At 38.3% G+C, this 13,490-nt stretch overlaps 1 protein-coding gene and 1 long non-coding RNA gene across 2 annotated transcripts in view; one reads left to right on the forward strand and one right to left on the reverse strand.

Moving 5' to 3' along the window:
• Positions 1-3,506: 3,506 nt before the first annotated feature.
• lrrc4ba (leucine rich repeat containing 4Ba) overlaps positions 3,507-13,490 on the reverse strand; it is a 52,663-nt gene continuing 42,679 nt past the window's right edge. Inside the window, exon 5 of the transcript XR_006248663.1 lies at positions 3,507-3,813. The gene's annotated coding sequence lies outside the window, so the exon portion shown is untranslated. The remainder of the gene's footprint in view (positions 3,814-13,490) is intronic.
• Positions 3,780-10,273, forward strand: LOC122333718. Its single transcript, XR_006248664.1, has 3 exons — positions 3,780-3,863; positions 7,159-7,221; positions 7,565-10,273. It is a non-coding gene; the product is annotated as an uncharacterized LOC122333718 (long non-coding RNA).

The following is a 13,490-nucleotide window of genomic DNA, read 5'->3' on the forward strand; positions in this document are numbered from 1 at the left end:
GGGTAAAGTTGACATCCTTGTGTCTCTCTTACCAAGCTCTCTTAACTCCAGAGCACAAGGACTCACACAAACACTCGTCTGAAGCGTAAAAGCAGGGAGTGTGCGCCACTTTTTCTCAGCAGGGCCTCTCACATACTCCATTTCGACAGCTCAGGAGAGGCACTGTAAGCCGCTCGATAAGCGCTGCGATACAGCGGCCTACGATATGCTTCTGGATCCGAGCGAACCAGAGAGAGAGCGCTACGGTGAGCAAGACAAAACCATAACGGCAGAATGTAGAGAACTATAATTATGCAAGTAATTATGCATGAATTCCATGAGAGAGTGAACAGAGGGAGATTTTCATGCATGTAATTACAGTATAGAAACTTGGGAAGGCAGAGGAGTGAAACTCTGTAACATTATCCACCTCATAACCTCATTTATGGCAAACAGTCTCACACACGTGGATGTTCTTGCGTTTGCACGTACAAAACTGTTATTAATGGTCTTACCTAATAGGCCATGGCCAAATATAAATATGAACTCGTATGACGTGATCTGTACAGAAAGAGGTTTAATGCAAGGGTGAGGACCTAGCCCTAAACCTTAAGGTCAGAGGAGCATAGACTGTATAAAAAACAGACCAAGTCACAGAAAGAACTTTGAAGATGACTATAAAGATCACAATTTTAGCAGCTGCAGATAACATTCAGCTTGAACTCTTTAAAGCTGGAAGGATTCTGATATTTTTATCTTTAGCTGGAAAAAAAGTGATATTACTGGTAGTGTTTCTCTGTGCCATTATCATTAAATTGCTATTTTTTTAAATGTTGACTGATTCTTAGAACTATATTTTCCCTTATAGTTATTGTTGTAGTTGTCGTCCTCGTTGTGAACAGACCTTTAGCCCACAAATTGCCATGAAAGTGACTTGAACACGCATAAATACACACATTCCCACATATTTAATGGGTGCCGGTCATGGTGGTGTGTTTTCTACGCTTCTCTCTTCATTAAGATCGCAGGGTTTTGACTTTGACTCATGACCAGTATAATTAGCTAACCATATCTCATAACATCAGTACATTCATCATTTCATTTCATAGTAATACAGACCGGCTGCTTGAGGTTATTGGCGTACATGAAATGTTACTTTAAACTTACAGACGTCTGAAATTTGACGTATAGAGCGTGGCTGTCATTTTTATCTGCTTATTGAAAACGCTTCGCCAGCCTGCCGTGTAAATTCTTCAGCATATCTGTGTGAACACAGTCAAATGTGGAAACGGCATGGTTTTGCCCTGTTTGGCTAATTGTCAGTGACACTTCTGCTGTAGGTGTGTGGGCTCATCTGCTATCACAGACTGTCTAAAAAGGCTCTGAGGTCTTTTAATTAAAAGAATTACGCTAATTACAGTTTAGTGGCTGTGGGAGAAAAGGAAAAAAGCCTTTTATTTCTGGATGAAAATGGAAGGGAACAAAGACAACACACAGAAGGCCTTAAGACAGAGAGGTGAGCTGGGAAAATATGCTGTTGATGGGTATCCACTGACATCCTTGGGACTGTTTATTTTGTCCAATTTTAGGAAACATAACCACACAATGACTTGATATCTACTTTACACCATACCCTCATAATTAATAAAACAGATCCAATTCTACTACCTAATAGTAAATGTTTATGCACTGAGGATCATCTACATTTCTTTTTCCTAAGGAAAGCCAATGTTAACCATTTTACTTGGTCTTGGTCTCAGTTTTGAGACAAAAGAAAACTTTAAGTGTCTCTGAGAAGAATCTCGCAGTACATACAGGCAAATACATCCTCATTTTCAGCCGGCATCATGCTGGGACTCAGGACCCAATTTAGATCCACACTCACAGGCGCAGTGGGAAAACAGCAGAGGTGGGAGTAAGTCGCTTCTATGCAAGTCACAACCGGGTTTCAAGTACTTAGGTCTGCATTGAACACAATCAATCAATCAATCAATCAATCGATCGATCAATAAGTCGAGTGGCTCACTGTCACCTAATGCAATTCGAGTCATGTGAAGTCAAGGTACCAAAGAGCAACCAGTTGAGTTTAAAATTACTTATTTATCTTCCTCCAGGAATTATGAACTTTCTGAATAATGAATTATACATATTTAAGAAGGAAACTTACTCTTGCTTCCAGAGTACATTTATAGCTGAAAACCTAGCCTGCTTGACTTGCTTATTACTTGATGTGGTAGAAGTATACATGAGAAAAAAAAAATTATCTCTTATAATCATCTACTTGATTACCACCCACCATTTGACATGGTGACAAAGTTTTGTTTTTACATGCCATTAAGGGATGAGCTTATCTGTAATAGATGCATGGCAAATGGTTTTGCAGTATCAAGTGGTAGCAAGTAAGCAAATGGCTGTGGTAAAACAGTGGTAAAGTACAGAAAATGCGCATGTAAAACTTTAACGTATTTGATGACAATACGGCAAATCTTTGCTGATTCTCCAAAAGCCGCTATCGCCTCTGGTTTGCTTCGTTAGGGACACTGAATTTTCTGTGATTTATCGTTGATATGATTACAGAAATCCTATGGAAACTGAGCTGATCTAGACAACGACGTCTTTGCATTCAATAATGAAATGCCTTTAGCTGAAAACTGTTTAATCTTGTCATTATACATTACTGACACTGATACTTTAGACAGATTACAAATTCAGATTAAAGCTTTCTAGATGCTTTACAGTTTTGTGTGCAATACGGTCAGCAAATCACATTGGGCGGCCCACTGAGACGAGAGGTTCTTAATTTTGTGTCATGTTACTTAAGTCCACCAAATCTGGAGAAGTAATAACATCAAGTTAACATCCTGTATGGGTGCCTCTCCGGCTCACTTTTGTCCTAGTAAACACTGTTGGCTTTCTTGATCAAACATTGACTGATCTCAGCATGTTACGCTGAGCAATACATTTCTTCAGCTCTTATGGGCCATTTGTAAATGTGCAATGTGCTGTAAATGCTGGCAGTGTGTTAGAGAAGCATTTGCGTCTTTCCACTCATTCAATTTCTCACGGCTGTTTTAAAGCTCATGATTGGTACCAACTACAGCTGTGAATCTATTTTGGTTACAGCCGTTCATTCACTCAAACACAAATGTGTTGTTACATGTCAGAAGAGTTTGTTATAAGATGTGCCTGTTGCATTTTCATCAATGCACTGATAAAAAAAAAAATGTTTGTATTATATTTTTCATCCAGGTATCACAGTTGAATTAAACCACAAAAGTGATAACCCCCCTCCCAAATGTTTTCTACTTTGTGACCTGAATAAAAAATACCACATGATTAAAAAAGAGAATGGAAAAAAAAAAGATTTTAAACAAGCGTTAAAACATTATAATAATTTAAAGAGAAACTATTACTTCAAAAATATTAAATCCATTTTTATTAAAACCAAAAGTCTTCTCAAATTAAAATCATTGTAAAATACTGAAAGAAAACCTTGGTTAACATCTGTTGCATATATTTGTTTTCCCTTAATTTAGATGTAACTTATCTTTTAAACAGTTACTTAATTTGGATTATTTGTAATTTGAAAAATAAATAAATATATATCTTTTATTGGTGCTCTTTTGAACCTGATCTGGAAGTCTTTCACATCACAAATACATTTCATAATATATTTAACATTCAGCACCCTGAACACTATCCACTGAGGTAATGCAATGTGGATGCCAGAGGAGATCAAAAGAAACTTAAATTTGCAATTTTTATTACATGAAGTAATAAATATAGCTGCTTATCTTCACAGAATCTTCTCTGCAGTCCATTAGCGATGTGATCCTATTAACAAAAGACAAGATTCACAAATCAACTTTTCACTTCATTACACGGTAAGATATTTACTAAGCTGTGCACTTCATTGCAGCATATTCGAAGTTATAAAAAACAAATTTAGTTAGTTGAAAAACTGTTGTGTAATTGTCCTAGAACAAAACATAGCTCTTGGGAGATTCTTGTTCCCCATCCATTATCCTGCTGCTCTGGGACAGTGAGAGCAAGTACACCTTCATGCTTAATCATTAATGCTGTAGAGCAAGAGTTCATACATGTTAATTAGTAGAGAGGTGGAAAGGTCATTACTGTTCCTCTCATCTCGCCTGATACTGTACAATGTATGAACACTAGATTTCTACCAGAATGAGCTGAAACACGCAGAACTTTTGATGAAATTAGACTAAATGCATGAGATGTCTACATGCAGGGGAAAAAAAGTGCTGTGTTGTATGCATTGGCTTTTGGGACCTTTGGGCAAGAATTGATGAAGTGATCACAAACGAAGGAATGTAGAATGTACAACTGCCTCTTTAGGAAGGCTTATTAAAAAAACTGCCTGGGTATCTTAATTACATCTGTGATGTAAATTGTGACTTAAAAAGTAGGTGACTATTAGTAGTCAGGTTCTGTATAACATCGTTCATTTTTTTCCATAGGGAAATGGATTTTTAACTTTTAAACATTTAAAAACTGAATTGCTTATTGATTGCTTGTTCACCGTATTGATTGTCCTGGTAAATGTTATACCTTTAACAACTGTTTAAACTGTAAATGAACCTGGACCGTTCAATGATTACGGTCATGAACAATCTCGCTGCAAAACCGCTGAAACCACTCAGTTGGCTGTTTTTGGCTGGTCCTCCATCTAGGCCTTACTTGATTTCTACGTCGGTTTTATCCCTTTAGCTGGTCAGTCTGGGAAACCAGCAGACCAACCAGCTTAACCAATTTAATTCAACTACGCCCATCTTAAACCAGCTATGACCAGATTGTTTTGTTTTTTTTTTGGTTTTTTTATTAAACCCTGTTTTTTTTTCTCTGCACAATCTGACATACGTTGGTAGCTATGTTGCTCGACATCCAGTGGGACGAGTGCGCATTTTCCACCTGATGATATTTAGTCAAATCTCACTTTGATCATGCATATGTTTGCATGGGACACGGCTGTAGCACCTGTGGAATCTACACGCACTTGTTTGTAGGCATACGCTAGCTCACACATGCTAACAAGTCGCATGCTCATTTATACCCACAGTCGCATGCACACGCATTCACTGGTTGACTAGACGCTCAGAGAGAGAGAGAGGGGGGGGGGATGAATGCAGCAGTTTTGAAAGAGCGTTTGGCTCGGTTCAAATAGTTGCCATGGTTTCAAGATGTTGCCATGGAAACACAAGCTGCCAATAAAATGAATCTGAATGCAATCTTTGCAGCGAGAGCGGCGATGAAGGGAGGAGAAAGGTAAAGTGAGAGAGAAAGAAAGCGCCCCTCCGGATTGCGTCCCACAGTAAAGTGAGCAGTACGGCGTGGAGGTTTGGCGGGCTGGGGATGTGTGCTGGGAGGTAAGAGAAGAAAACAGCACCACAGAGAAAGCAGGGGGTGAGCGCTAACTATTTTAGGCTGCCTGTCGTCATAGTAACGACAGCCTCGCCATAGCATGAGGAGGTAGTGTGAGAAATGTGAGGGAGAGAGATAAACATTTTTCCTACGCCCCATGACGGTTTGCACAAATTATGGGAGTAACTTCCGTTTACACTGTAAACAATCAGCAAAAGGTTCGCTCTAATGCAATAATAAGCATTTTCAAAAACGGTACATTAGTTGAGGTGACATTATTTTGCTCCATTCGACAGTTGATCATGTAAAAAAAAAAGAAAAAAAAGTTAAATATGTGAATATGTAAAAACATATAACTCCTAAACATCATCCTTCTAGAATTAATGCTTGCTAAAATTAATCGTGGTTTTATCATAAAGCCAAAAAAAAAACAGTTACTATAGTTAAACCATGGTAACCACAAATAAACCATGGTTTTGCTACATTAACCATAGTTTAATGGTATTTGTAGTTAAACCGTGGTTATAAAAATCGTAATCAATATGCCAAAAAAAACCTGTTACATTTGGTAACTATATTAATGTGACATAACACCAATATTCGTAGAATAGCTCTTTGCAGCCCAGTGGCTTATGTCCTCCTGATTATTTTCATTCCACTGCAAGAAAAAGACAACATATACATTTGTGGTCCGCTCTCCCGATTTAATTTATAATAGATAATTCCCTGGAATGCACTACAATTTTATTTTTCTCTCCATATCCTCACTTCTCTTTCCAAGTTTATTTTCACATGGATGCTGTAAAATGCAGTTGTTATAAAATATAGACATATTACAATAATGATATTTCCATTAAGACAATTAACCATGGTTTTGTTGTAGTAAAAGTGTAGTAACCATGGATTCTCCTGACTTCTGAAAGTAGAAAATAAATGAAAATGTACAGCCCATTCAGTCAATATGGTGTATATTATTTGTTGCTTAATCTTATGATTTGCAATGATTTGTTGCAGTCTTTTTGAGTGGAACTTTCCCAAACCGGAAGTAAAATCAAAGCTGGATAGCAACGCTTTGGGGGCTCAGGAAAAGTGTCCGACGTGAGTCACACTGATGACTCTCCTTAAAATGTCCTGCTTTCTGCGCAGGAGCCGCAACTTCAGCTAGTCCTCGGACCGCTTGTCTTACCGCGTTTATTTGCATCTCTCGCGTTCCCTCTTGCTCCCTCTCTCTGAAGGACAGAGGTATTCCCACATTTCTCGGTCGCCATGGCAACGCTGCAGCAAGAAAGGAAGAGAGGCCATGAGAGGAGGAGGGGAGAAGGAGAGATGAGGCCGGGGATGTGTGAACAATGCTAATGCTACTTCACTGATCACCAATTGTGTATTTACTCCTCCTCCTCCGCCGCTCCCGCTTTCCCTCTATCCTCTCTTCTCTCCTTTACCGGAGTCGTTGTCTTGCTCTCCTTTTTCCACGGGCTCAAAACTCTCTCTTTAAACAGTGCTGCCATTGTTATCTGTATTATTGTTGGGTCATTTAGCCGATGCCGGTATCCAGGGTAACCGTGGAGATGTGACATTGGTTCCCCACGTGAATACAAATATAGACAAGTATTCATCAATATCCAAAAGAGCCATTATGGGTGTAATGGCCGAGGCATCCCTGTCAGATCACTCTATAAATAATGCAGTTTCATTAGAATCCCGCCGCAAGTCCAGCAGACTTCATCTCAGCATGATTGAGTTTATGCCCTACCTATGGATGTGTGTGTGTGTGTGTGTGTGTGTGACACTCAGGACCAGAATGAGTAAATTACCCTGCCGGTAAACCAGCACAGGTACTGGATCTGGCGTCAACAGGTAAGTGTGTGTGTGTGTGTGTGTGTGCTGGCACAATCACCTGCATTTACATGCAGAATTCATCTTCTTCCGCCTCACAGCGTGTGTCTCATCCTAAAGGCTTTTCTTGGTTTAATCCATAAATAGATATGCTTTGATATCACTAATTTAATTGAACACAGCTTGTTATCACCTTCTGAAGCCTGTTGAAATGGCCTTTTAAATGGATAGGTTTTCCGAGAAATTAAAGGCACCATGAAATCAAAATTGACAATTTCTATTTTTTTTAGTGGAATATTGCAGTGTTTATTTATAAATCTTTTTTCGGCACACATCATATTTTCTTTTTCTTTTTTTTTTAAAGTAACTTCCCTTCCCTCTTCCAACGACTTGTCTTCTGTGATGACGTGTTTACTGGAGCGAGGACAGGACAACCTGTCACTCACATGACATCCGCAGCAATAGCAAGAGTTAATGATCCAATCAATTCCCAATGGACAAAAATCAAGTCCTGCCCTACTCTCTTTTTTTCTTGTGCGAGAAGCTGTTTTACTCTGAATATATGTCATAACTTGAAGCTGCGCAGAGCAGAAATATAATAAAATGTATAAAATAGTACTGTGAGAGCCATTTGGTAAAATTCGCATTCCAGGGGCTAACTATCACATTACTGGTGGCACTTCAACACACAAACATGGAAAAACAACCCGCAGGGACAGCGTTAAAGTCATAGATATATACATGTAGATGCCTCATTAGCGACTATTTCTATGGGCCGCTATACGTAAGCCCTCCGCCATATTGTAGCGATCTTGACTTGATGTCATTTACCATAATAATCACTGAATATTCAAATTATGCCACAATCTGCGAACCCAACTGCTCTGTTCAAACCTACAGCGTGGTGAATGACATCCTGTTCCAAGGTGGCGGATGAATCTACGTGCTTGGAGTCCATGTTAAAATGGGGTAAAAAAGACTGACTCAAGTGAAACTCCATTTTAAATTAAAAAAGACCACAAATTTGTCCATGTCTGGTGTTATATGCATGGCTTGGAGCAGTCGAGCTCAATCATACAAATTCATATTCATACAAATATTTTTTGTACATGAATTTCTTCTGTTGAACACTGGTAGCCACTGACTTCCATAGTTTTTTGTTTGTATTTCATTACAGTAGAAGTCAATGGCTACCAGGAACTGCCTGGTTACCCACATTTTTCAAAATATCTTCATTTGTGCTCATTAGTAGAAAGACAGTTGTATAGATTTGGAACAACATGAGGGTGAGCAAACTATAATAAATCTTCTTTTGGGGGTTTGCAAAAATATTTAAGTATTACATCATTGAGAGCAATGCAGTTTTTCTACACAGGCTGATTATTTTATAATGCATGAAAAAAGTGATCGGATAGTTTCAACAAAAGCATAGTTCAACTTGCATAGCAAGTTATTGTTAAAAGTCAACTTTCCTATGAAGAAAACTATTTTTTGGAGAAAATCATATTATTCAAAATGGAATCATAGTATTATTATTATTAATATTATTATTATAATCATCATTATTATTAATACAATATAATAAAAAAATATATATTTTTTACATTGTGATTTACTTTTTTTGGAATAACAATTATTACAAAATATCTTGCAGATTCAGTACTTTTAAACTGTAAGAAAGATCTGCTATTAGGCTCATCCCCCTAAACTGTAGCTGGAATCATTGATTCATATAGTAGAGTAAGTAATGACAGAATAGTGTTTTTTGCCTAAATTATTCTTGAAATATAAAGACAGCAGTGCATTAAAGCTGAGCATGAAGGTTCCATTTGTAATGCATTTATTTTTCATCTGTGAATTAATGCCCAGACAAACTGCAATAGAGTCAGGTACATGCACTATAAACAGCTATCTTGAGTGTGACCAGCACTGATTTTGAACTGATCTATGTGCATTTGAGCGCATGTACTGTATACGGAATCGGTAGGAACAATATATTTTCGTCGCGAGCCCTGCATTTCTGTACGCCTATACCCAGAAAAATGATTTTTGAACTCCGAGCACACAGATCCTCAAGCCCCTCAGTGCCATGGAAACAGCATATCTCCGATAGCAACAGTGACCGTGGTGACATTTGTGATGTAACCTGATGTTCTGTCATTTCTGCAGTGGAGTGTTTTTAACTTTTTTTTTTTTTTTTTTTTTGTGTTTCTCCACATCTCTAATTGCAGCCCACTTGGAAGCAAGAATGTGTTGTTGTCTTTAAAGATGCATATTAAAATCGCCTCAAATGATCTTTTGTCTGACAAAGGTGTGAACCTGGAGACCTGTAAATTTAGCTGTCTCGCACATATTTTGCGAGACTTTTCAGTCGAGCCGCAGGCAGCATATGCACAGCCTGCTTGTTATGTCACCATTAATGCTGAAAGGCACTATTAATAATATTTGGTTATAGTGTGCGCATGGATTTGTGCAATCTGACATAAGATTGTTGTTATGCTGTTGATGTGTCATTGTACTCACTCTCCGACTATCATCCTGTCTTTTTTTTGCTTCGCTCACTCACTCATGCACCCTGCTTTGCAATCAATAACTCATCTTTCAGCGTCGATTTTCCTCTTCCCCACAGGAAAACAAACGTCCTTCTACAGGACAAACAAAGGGGAGAGAGGGGGAAAGAGATGATGACACACCAGAAAGAGAGGACAGGATGCGAGGCTTGATCATTGGAAAATTACCGATAACCCAGTAGATATACTGAAACTGAAACATACTGTCATTTAACGGGAAGGGAAAAGTGGGCCAGGGGCTGCTGGGGGAAGATTGAAAGGGTAGTTATGGGATGGATGATTAGCCCTTGTCTCCAAGGTTACCCTTTACAACTGTATCAGTGCAGAGCGGATTGGAAGAGACGAGGCGGGGTTGTTTAGGGGACGGCATATGGAAGGGATGGAGCTTAAGTCAGCACAGAGATCAAAGACCTGTATTGACCTACGGTACAGCTGCATTAATTTCATAGAACTTGGGCTGCCAAAGATAGACAGGTTTTAAGGCTCACAAAGTGAAAACGATACTCAGCTCAGGATTAAAAGGTAGCTGTAATACTGAGTTTATGACTGGGAATCTTCTTAAAGAGAGAGTTCACCCAAAAAAGTATTTACTCAGCCTCGGTGTAGTTCTGATTCTGCATGACTTTCTGTCTTGCTAATAAAAATGGAGAGGTTTAGCATCTGCTCCTTACCATACAATAAAAGTGAATGGTGACCAGGGGCTGTCAAGCTCCAAAAATGACAAAAAGGCACCATAAAAGTACTATAAGGGGCTGTTGGCACAGAATGGTTTTCCATTCCACTGCACTACTCTTCCATTGGTTTGTTAACATGCTAGATGGATGCATTTGACTACTGTGCTATTTTTATCAGCATCTTCCGCATGAAGCAGAATTCTGTGGTAAAAAATGTAAGTAAATTCATCTATTAAAGGAACGTTCATGAAAAATGTAAATTCTGTCATCAATTATCATGTCGGTCCAGACATGTGTTCCTCATCTAAACATACATTAAGATGTTTTTTGATGAAATCCAAGAGCTTTCTGAACCTCCATAGACAGCAGCACAACTGACACGTTCAAGGCCCAGACGATCGTAAGCACATTGTTAAAACAGTCTACGTGACACCAGTGGTTCAAACGTAACGTTATGAAGCTGCAAAAATACTTTTTGTGCTCAAAGAAAACAAAAACAACTTTATCCAACAATTTCTTCTCTTCGTTGTCAGCGTTTGATGAATATTCACGATAGTAACGTGCATGTAGATTCCTCTGCTCGTAAACCAGCTGCGTCAGCAGCATTACATGCATGTACTCCCGTGAATAGAGGTAGACACTGACCTGAAAGAGAAGAAACTGTTGAAGTCATTTTTTACGTACAAGCAGTATTCTTGTAACTTGAGCTACTGATGTCACATGGACTATTTTAAAGATGTCCTTGCTATGCTTCTAGACCTTTAACATGTCAGTTGTGTTGTTGTCTATGCAGGATTTCAACAAAAATATCTTAATTTTTGTTCAGAACATGGCAAAGGTCTTACGGGTTTGGACCGATATTTCATTTTGGGTGAACTACTCAAAAAAACATTGATACGTTCTCACTGCTTTTGTCCATATATGACTTATGCCCTGCAATCTTATGAAGTCATACAATCACACAAACCTATTGTAAGACTTAAAAAAAACTTCGAATATAGCACATGCATCATTTTGTTTACAGCATGTAGAAACAGAGCAAGGCAAATGCATCTTTTACGGCCCGTGGTAGAAATAAAATCATACTGGAATGAGTTGGGTGTGATTTTTTTTTTTCTTTTCTTTTCTTTTTTGGCTGAACTGTCACTTTAACCTCAAAACTACAGAGAACAGCTGGAACATCTATTAATAATAGATCTCAACAGATGTAGTTTGTAGCTTTTAGTGTGAGAGCAGTTCTGTTTATTAAGTTCAAGGGTGGAAACAAGGGGCAATTCAAAACACAAAACCTTCAATGAAAAAGCAAAAACACCCACAATGTGACACGGCTTGGTGGGATATCATCAGTGATGCAGGATTCTGGGTTATTTGTGCGGGTTCATGGCAGTGTAAACATTCTGCATGTTCAGATGCTCAAAAGAGGTGTGAAAAGAGAGCCGAGTCGAGACTGTGGTAACACTAGTGTACGTATGTATGTGCGCCTTGAGGTGAGAATGAGGATTGTTAAGCTGCTTACATAATTTATTCAGTGCGAGTGTGGATCGGGCACCCTGGGTGAAGTGTGTGCCACAGCACTATTGTGAAGGGCATGCTTACACACTAGGCTGCCTTCAGCTGATCTCCTCTCTGTATACCAAGAACACAGTGAGGAAGTCAGAGCTTTGATTTTAAGAATCTTACATCAGGTGTGTTTTACAATTGTAGCTTGTATGGTGAAACTAAAATTTCCTTTTGAAACCACCTATACAAAGATACTACCATCCTTTTTTTCGGCCAAAAAATTGTGTAATTAACATAATTCTATATCTGTAAAGAATGCAAAAGGGAGTGCTTTGCATTTTGTATATGGATATATATTCACAAATTGTATGTCTGAATTTGTAATTATGCATGTTTAATAAAGTGGCTTAACTGTGTATTATTTATAACTTTCTATATATAATATAATGAGAATAATATTAAATATTATGAGAAGTCAGACACAATTTTCTGTGACTGTGTCTTGTTTTTAGGTTGCTTAGATATTTTTACCGATTTAGATTTTTACTTAAGTTGACCTTTTTCACCTATGCTTGAAGATACATGCTCATAAACATGCACAGATGTACAAACAATAAATAGTCAATAAATTGCTTATACTTTTTTAGAAACTGAAAATATATCATGTTTAAACAAGAACTTAATTTTCACTGTAAAGGCAATTTTCGCAATATTTAGATTTTTTTTTTCAGATTCTTAAACAGGTGTATCTCAGCCAAATATTATTCTATTTTAACAAACTATACATCAACGGAAATCTTTTTGGTATGATGTCTAAATGATGTCTAAGGTTTTGTGGTCCATGGTCACATATATTTTAAATAAATACATATATATATATTTATTTATTACTATGTGTAACTCTCTTTAAAATTTGCTTAGACACATTTCCCGGAAATTAAATTGTGAATAACCTTTTTTTTTTTTTTTTTTTTTTGGTTTGTGTTGAGTTGACCTTTTCCATGTATCCCTTAATAAAGACACACATGCTCATAAACACATGCACACATGCACGCTTTAATACATGCAATGAGAAGACGCCTCCACTGGGGTGGAATGAAACGTCACCCGAAACCTTTACACAGAAGCGCACTGAGCACAGCCCCGCTTAGCAACGTTCCTTGTTTTTGTATGTAATATGCAAAACACAAATGGACGTAAAGGAACACAATCACAATGTCACCCTCACACACAGACTAACACGCACACCCTTAGGTTAGCCAATAATTGTAACCCTGAGTCAGAAGTATTCAGACGCTGACCCCATAGCTAACCCCCCACCCAGTACAGGAGGCGTGTAGACTGCAGGCTAAAAATCAGCCTAGAGTAAGACACAAACACACACGCACGCACACACACACACGCACAGCACAGGCGGAGGTCAGCCATCGGGGTCAACCTAAACACCCCGCAGCTAGCAAGTCACAGCTCTAGTGTCAAAGCAGCGATAACACATCGACATAATGGCTGCTAAACGCACATACATTGATTCAGGACACACCCATAA

This window comes from Puntigrus tetrazona, chromosome 3, assembly GCF_018831695.1.
Source record: "Puntigrus tetrazona isolate hp1 chromosome 3, ASM1883169v1, whole genome shotgun sequence".
Lineage (NCBI taxonomy): Eukaryota > Metazoa > Chordata > Actinopteri > Cypriniformes > Cyprinidae > Puntigrus > Puntigrus tetrazona.